This window comes from Arachis hypogaea, chromosome 9 (assembly GCF_003086295.3).
Source record: "Arachis hypogaea cultivar Tifrunner chromosome 9, arahy.Tifrunner.gnm2.J5K5, whole genome shotgun sequence".
Taxonomy (NCBI): domain Eukaryota; kingdom Viridiplantae; phylum Streptophyta; class Magnoliopsida; order Fabales; family Fabaceae; genus Arachis; species Arachis hypogaea.
The window spans coordinates 41,839,883-41,847,443 of record NC_092044.1 but is presented as its reverse complement, the minus strand read 5'-3'; the positions used below and the strand labels follow the sequence as shown (position 1 = coordinate 41,847,443).

The following is a 7,561-nucleotide window of genomic DNA, read 5'->3' as shown; positions in this document are numbered from 1 at the left end:
GAAAAGGTTCACCCAATTATGTGTCTGTGGCATGTATGTATCCGGTGGTAATACTGGAAGACAGAGTGCTTTGGGCCACGACCAAGACTCAATAAGTAGCTGTGTTCAAGAATCATCATACTTAACTAGGAGAATCAATGACTCTATCTGGATTCTGAGTTCCTAAAGAAGCCAATCATTCTGAATTTCAAAGGATAGATTGAGATGCCAAAACTGTTCAGAGGCAAAAAGCTAAAAGTCCCGCTCATCTAATTAATGCTAATCTTCATAGATGTTTTTGGAATTCATTGTATATTCTCTTCTTTTTATCTTATTTGATTTTCAGTTGCTTGGGGACAAGCAACAATTTAAGTTTGGTGTTGTGATGAGCGGATAATTTGTACGGTTTTTGGCATTATTTTTAGTATGTTTTTAGTATGTTTTAGTTAGTTCTTAGTATATTTTTATTAGTTTTTAGTTAAAATTCACTTTTCTGGACTTTACTATGAGTTTGTGTATTTTTATGTGATTTCAGGTATTTTCTGGCTGAAATTGAGGAACCTGAGCAGAAATCTGATTCAGAGGCTGAAAAGGACTGCAGATGCTGTTGGATTCTGACCTCCCTGCACTCGAGGTGGATTTTCTGGAGCTACAGAAGTTTACTTGACGCGTTCTCAACGGCGTTGGAAAGTAGACATCCTGGGCTTTCCAGCAATATATGATAGTCCATACTTTGCCCAAGATTTGATGGCCCAAACCGGCGTTCAAAGTCACCATCAGAATTCCCAGCGTTAAACGCCAGAACTGGCACAAGGATGGGAGTTAAACGCCCAAACTGGCATAAAAGCTGGCGTTTAACTCCAAGAAGAGTCTCTACACGAAAATGCTTCAATGCTCAGTCCAAGCACACACCAAGTGGGCCTGAAAGTGGATTTTTATGTCATTTACTCATCTCTGTAAACCCTAGGCTACTAGTTCTCTATAAGTAGGACCTTTTACTTATTAGTTTTTAGTTAAAATTCACTTTTCTGGACTTTACTATGAGTTTGTGTATTTTTCTGTGATTTCAGGTATTTTCTGGCTGAAATTGAGGAACCTGAGCAGAAATCTGATTCAGAGGCTGAAAAGGACTGCAGATGCTGTTGGATTCTGACCTCCCTGCACTCGAGGTGGATTTTCTGGAGCTACAGAAGTTTACTTGACGCGTTCTCAACGGCGTTGGAAAGTAGACATCCTGGGCTTTCCAGCAATATATGATAGTCCATACTTTGCCCAAGATTTGATGGCCCAAACCGGCGTTCAAAGTCACCATCAGAATTCCCAGCGTTAAACGCCAGAACTGGCACAAGGATGGGAGTTAAACGCCCAAACTGGCATAAAAGCTGGCGTTTAACTCCAAGAAGAGTCTCTACACGAAAATGCTTCAATGCTCAGCCCAAGCACACACCAAGTGGGCCTGAAAGTGGATTTTTATGTCATTTACTCATCTCTGTAAACCCTAGGCTACTAGTTCTCTATAAGTAGGACCTTTTACTATTGTATTTTCATCTTGGTATCTTTAGATCTTTGTATTCTTGGATCTTTGATCACGTTTTGGGGGCTGGCCTCATGGCCATGCCTAGACCTTGTTCTTATGTATTTTCAACGGTGGAGTTTCTACACACCATAGATTAAGGTGTGGAGATCTGCTGTACCTCGAGTATTAATGCAATTACTATTGTTCTTCTATTCAATTCCGCTTGTTCTTGTTCTAAGATATCACTTGTTCTTCAACTTGATGAATGTGATGATCTGTGACACTCATCATCATTCTCACCTATGAACGTGTGCCTGACAACCACCTCCGTTCTACCTTAGATTGGGTGGATATCTCTTGGATTCTTTAACCGGAATCTTCGTGGTATAAGCTAGAACTGATGGCGGCATTCAAGAGAATCCGGAAGGTCTAAACCTTGTCTGTGGTATTCTGAGTAGGATTCAATGATTGAATGACTGTGACGAGCTTCAAACTTGCGATTGTGGGGCGTTAGTGATAGACGCAAAAGAATCACTGGATTCTATTCCGACATGATCGAGAACCAACAGCTGAATAGCCGTGCCCCAGGAACGGAGGACTGTGTCGGTTGTAAGAGGTGTGAATCCGCCTGTCCTACAGATTTCTTAAGTGTTCGAGTTTATTTGTGGCATGAAACAACTCGAAGCATGGGTCTAGCTTATTGAGACCGCCCCTTTCTTTTTTTCAAAAAACAAACACCACGAGAATACGTTTTTTACTGGCAAAAATCTGCGCTCAAAATAGAAAGATAATAAGTGTATCTTATTTTTATCACGAATTATTTTCCTTGGTTAACAATAGTTGTACTTTTACCAATAGCCGGGGGTTCCTTAATATTCTTATTTCCTCATCGAGGAAATAAGGTAATTAAGTGGTATACAATTTGCATATGTTTAATCGATCTGCTAATAACAGCCTATGCATTTTGTTATCATTTCCAATTGGATGATCCATTAATCCAACTGACAGAAAATTATAAATGGATTAATTTTTTTGATTTTTACTGGAGATTCGGAATAGATGGACTCTCTATAGGACCCATTTTATTGACGGGATTTATTACCACTATAGCTACTTTAGCGGCTCAACCGGTTACTCGAGAATCCCGATTATTCCATTTCCTGATGCTAGCAATGTACAGCGGTCAAATAGGACCTTTTTCTTGTCAAGACATTTTACTTTTTTTCATCATGTGGGAATTGGAATTAATTCCAGTTTATATACTTTTATCCATGTGGGAGGGAAAGAAACGTTTGTATTCAGCTACAAATGTTTCATTCGGCTCCTTTACGGAAGGGATTCAGAAAAGAAGAAATATGGAACACGGGAAAAAGATTCCGCTAACCCATAATATCTATGTTAGCCTTTCTGTATGAATACATTGAAAACGCCTTGCTTTTTAGATGATCCCTATAGAAAATGAGTATTTTACAAATATACGTTTGTTTTTTCTAGTTACTTCGTTCTCTATTTCTATTTGAAAGAATCTTTAGGAAAAGAATCAAATTTCTATCGAGCTAAAAAAAGGATATCGATGTCTCTAGTAAACTAGAGTAATCGTTTAATAGCTATTGTGCCTCAACCTCTCTTAGACTACAAAAAAGAAAAAAAGAAGAAGATTTAGTTACGATTAGAAAAAAAAACTTTCTATACATCATGGTACGGGCTTATTTGGACTACAAGACTAAATCAGATTATAGAGCAAGATTTAATAAGTACTAGTCAACAAATTGGAGTTCATTTATCAACAGATTTTTTTCTTCCATTTGAACTAATTTCAATAATTCTCTTAGCTGCTTTGATAGGTGCAATTGTCGTGGCTCGCCAGTAAGAAATTTTTTTAACGAGGAAAAAAAAAAGGGCTTTCCAATATTTGATTGATTACAATTCTATAAATTCCATTTACTATAGAAGTTCCCAAGGAGTTCATTAGAGGAATATTTCCAATAAAAATTGTTTGTTCTTGGATATCCTTATTGTTTTTCCAAATTAATCCCGCAGATACATATAATTCAGAGGAATATGTAAGTGATTCATATACAGCATCTTTTTCTTTTATCAAGGGTTCTATATTCTAATCGATTAGATATATCTTATCTATTAGATATATATTAGAGTCTAGAAATGTAGAGTATATAAATAAATGGATATGGAATAGTTAAATTGGAGTATTTCAATAAAGAGAAATAGAAGTACATTTTTTGAAATAGCCCTTCCTATCTGATAGAAAAGGATCCCATGATCCTGAACCGATCTTACCTGGGATCGCAAATCCCAAGTTTGTCTATGAATAGGAACTTACCAATCCATGAGTATACCATGAAGTTACAAAGGTTGTACCTGTGAACCAACCCCCCAAAGCAAAATAGGCGCAAGGAAAGAGCAACAGACCGGACCAACCCACAAAAACGAAACGGTCCCTCCGTAACCAGTCATCCATAATATCAAATAAATCATTTTCATCTTTGGTAAATTTACCAAGAGCTATAGTCATAGTGATCCTCCTATTCAACTACTTCAACCATTTCCGAACACCTCCTAGCATTTTGGGGATGGGACCTTGGAGGCTTTTCTCATTTATATAATGATTTTTTTTCTCGTAGATTTCCCTTCTTTTCTAATGCGTTTCGGATATAAAAATCATTTATTGCTCTATGGATACCTAGGTTAAATTGAATCCATGAACTCAATCCGGCTATTCCTTTTTTTATTCTTCCAAATCAAATCCCCTAATTCATGAATGGTTAATTGTCTTATGACTCATAAATTTACTCATAAATCTGATAGAAATTTTTTTTTAATAGATGATTGGCTACAAAAGGATTTTTTTTTCAGTGAACGTGTCATAGTGAATTCCTCCTATTTTTTGTAAAGACGAAGAAACAAATTCGATTTTCTCTATTCTACTATTTACTACGGCGACGAAGAATCAAATTATCACTATATTTATTCCTTTTTCTACTTCTTCTTCCAAGTGCAGGATAACCCCAAGGAGTTGCGGGTTTTTTTCTACCAATTGGGGCCCTCCCTTCACCACCCCCATGGGGATGATCTACAGGGTTCATAACTACTCCTCTTACTACAGGACGCTTACCTAGCCAACATTTAGATCCGGCTCTACATTTCTAGACTCTAATATATATCTAATAGATAAGATATATCTAATCGATTAGAATATAGAACTTTATGGATATAATAAAAAAGAAAAAAAAGATATATTATGTTTATGCAATAAATTAAGTATCTTTGTCTTCGGCTCAATCCTTTTTTGAAGATTGAGCCGAGTTTAATTGCAATTATCTAGAACGAACAGTAACCACCGGATTACAAAGTATCCATTGCTGGGAATTCAAATTTGATCGCCTTCCATACTTCACAAGCAGCAGCTAATTCAGGACTCCATTTGCTCGCCTCACGGATGATTTCATTACCCTCACGAGCAAGATCACGACTCTCATTCCGAGTCTGTACACATGCTTCGAGAGCTACTCGATTAGCTATGGCACCTGGTGCATTTCCCCAAGGATGCCCTAAGGTTCCACCACCGAATTGGAGTACGGAATCATCTCCAAAGATCTCGGTCATAGCAGGCATATGGCAAACGTGAATACCCCCCGAAGCAACGGGAAGAACACCTGGTAGAGAAACCCAATCCTAAGTGAAATAAATCCCACGGCTTCGATCTTTTTCAATAAAATCATCACGTAATAAATCAACAAAACCTAAAGTAATATCTCTTTCCCCTTCAAGTTTACCTACTACGGTACCGGCGTGAATATGATCTCCACCAGACAAACGTAACGCTTTAGCTAGTACACGAAAGTGCATACCATGATTCTTCTGTCTATCGATAACTGCGTGCATTGCACGATGGATATGAAGAAGTAGTCCATTATCCCGGCAATAATGAGCCAAACTAGTATTTGCAGTGAATCCCCCTGTTAAGTAATCGTGCATTACGATAGGAGCGCCCAATTCTCTAGCAAATACAGCTCTTTTTATCATTTCTTCGCATGTACCTGCAGTAGCGTTCAAGTAATGCCCTTTGATTTCACCAGTTTCGGCCTGGGATTTAAAAATTGCTTCGGCACAAAATAAGAAACGGTCTCTCCAACGCATAAATGGTTGAGAATTCACATTTTCATCATCTTTGGTAAAATCAAGTCCACCGCGAAGACATTCATAAACTGCTCTACCGTAATTCTTCGCGGATAACCCCAATTTTGGTTTAATAGTACATCCCAATAGGGGGCGACCATACTTGTTTAATTTATCTCTTTCAACTTGGATGCCATGAGGCGGACCTTGGAAAGTTTTAATATAAGAGATAGGGATTCGCAAATCTTCCAGACGTAGGGCGCGAAGGGCCTTTAACCCAAATACATTACCTACAATGGAAGTAAACATGTTAGTAACAGAACCTTCCTCAAAAAGGTCTAAAGGATAAGCTACATAGGCAATATATTGATTTTCTTTGCCAGCAACCGGCTCGATGTTGTAGCATCATCCTTTGTAACGATCAAGACTGGTAAGCCCATCGGTCCAAACAGTTGTCCATGTACCAGTAGAAGATTCGGCAGCTACCGCGGCACTCGCTTCTTCCGGAGGAACTCCAGGTTGAGGAGTTACTCGGAATGCTGCCAAGATATCAGTATCTTTCGTTTCATACTCAGGAGTATAATAAGTCAATTTATAATCTTTAACACCAGCTTTGAACCCAACACTTGCTTTAGTCTCTGTTTGTGGTGACATAAATCCCTCCCTACAACTCATGAATTAAGAATTATCGCAACAACCAGATCTACTCGACACTACTATACTTAGTAGTTAACGAAACCTTTCACTTCACAAGAATCTTTCAAAAAATGATATAACCATTTGTTGTTCTCCGGAAATGGCCGATATGCTCAGATATGGGAGAAAATAAAATGTGATAAATCTTTAGGGATCTTTTTTTACGGACCATATATACATATAAAATTCAAATCTATATTTATATTAATAAATAAAGGATAAGTGGTTCTTGTTCAATTCAAATCATTCAAAATCTTTTTTTTTTTATTTTTAGTTTTTAGAAATATAGAAATTCTATTTAGAGTTATATTTATAATATATAAATATAAAATACATAATGCAAATTATTTGCGTCCAATAGGATTTGAACCTATACCAAAGGTTTAGAAGACCTCTGTCCTATCCATTAGACAATGGACGCTTTTCTTTTTTTCTTCTAACTTTTCACTAAATTGATTACCTTTTGATTTACCAGAAGCGGAAGAAGAATTAGTAGCGGGTTATCAAACCGAATATTCGGGTATCAAATTTGGTTTATTTTATGTTGCTTCCTATTTAAACCTATTAATTTCTTCATTATTTGTAACAGTTCTTTACTTGGGCGGTTCAAATATCTCTATTCCGTACCTATTCATTTCTGAGTCTTTTGAAATAACTAAAGCATATGGAGTTTTTGGAACTACAATTGATATCTTTATCACATTAGCTAAAACTTATTTGTTTTTGTTCCTTTCTATCACAGCAAGATGGACTTTGCCTAGGCTAAGAATGGACCAATTACTAAATCTTGGGTGGAAATTTCTTTTACCTATTTCTCTCGGCAATCTATTATTAACAACTTCGTCTCAACTATTTTCACTGTAAAATATGGATCCTCTAGATTTGTAACTTGTCGCAAACAAGAGAAAGAAACAAAAAAACTATTTCATAGATATTCACGATATGTTCCTTATGGTAAGTGGGTTCATGAATTATGGTCAACAAACAATCCGAGCTGCAAGATACATTGGTCAAAGTTTCTTCACGTCCTGGATTACGTCCCGGATCATTAGATAGGAATCCGAAGATGAAAAGAGAAACAAATAATATCACTACCGTGTAAACAAATAGTTTTAGAGTAAGCATTCAAAAACCTCCAAGATAATTAAAAAAAAACGACAGAGACAGAGAAAGGGGGATTCTCTTATATAACACAACACATTATGTTTCTTTTGAAAACCTTTTGTTTTTATT

General features: G+C 36.8%; 1 non-coding gene across 1 annotated transcript; it reads right to left on the bottom strand.

The window, feature by feature from the left end:
* Window positions 1–6,677: 6,677 nt before the first annotated feature.
* TRNAR-UCU (transfer RNA arginine (anticodon UCU)) lies at window positions 6,678–6,749 on the bottom strand. Its single transcript has one exon. It is a non-coding gene; the product is annotated as a tRNA-Arg (tRNA).
* Between the last annotated feature and the right edge of the window lie 812 nt (window positions 6,750–7,561).